The sequence below is a fragment of the Lissotriton vulgaris genome, chromosome 2_1, assembly GCF_964263255.1.
Source record: "Lissotriton vulgaris chromosome 2_1, aLisVul1.2, whole genome shotgun sequence".
NCBI classification, from domain to species: Eukaryota; Metazoa; Chordata; class Amphibia; order Caudata; family Salamandridae; genus Lissotriton; species Lissotriton vulgaris.
In genome coordinates, this window is record NC_141687.1 from 1,849,891,173 (window position 1) to 1,849,891,637 (window position 465).

Genomic DNA, 465 nt, shown 5'->3' on the forward strand with positions numbered 1-465 from the left:
CTCAAATCGGTGTTATTTCTGATATTTATATGTTTCCCTCGTCTTCATTGCTCGATTTTTGCTTGCAAGAAAGTGTCACTCATAGTCGCTGAATGTCATTCATAATAACACTTAAATTATGAAAATGTCACACACAAGCAATCTGAAACCTTGGCAGCTATGTCACTGTCCTGTATTTACAACCATGCCAGTTGGTCACCCTACCTCTAAAAGTAAATAAAAACCCTAGACAAGCAAACATCTTATCTACGGAGAATCAATAATTTCAATATATTGAAAGAATATACACATTTTAATATTTGACCAATCTGCTTCATGTCAAAGTGAAAGTGTCTAATATTGCCTCGTCAACTGCATGGAAGGCTAGCTTTCTATTCTTTTTTCAAGTGTCGTAGTGGAAGTCCGTCTTCTATGGCAATGCATTGGCAGTTTCCGCAGCCCCTCTACGCTTCCTATGTCTCAGAC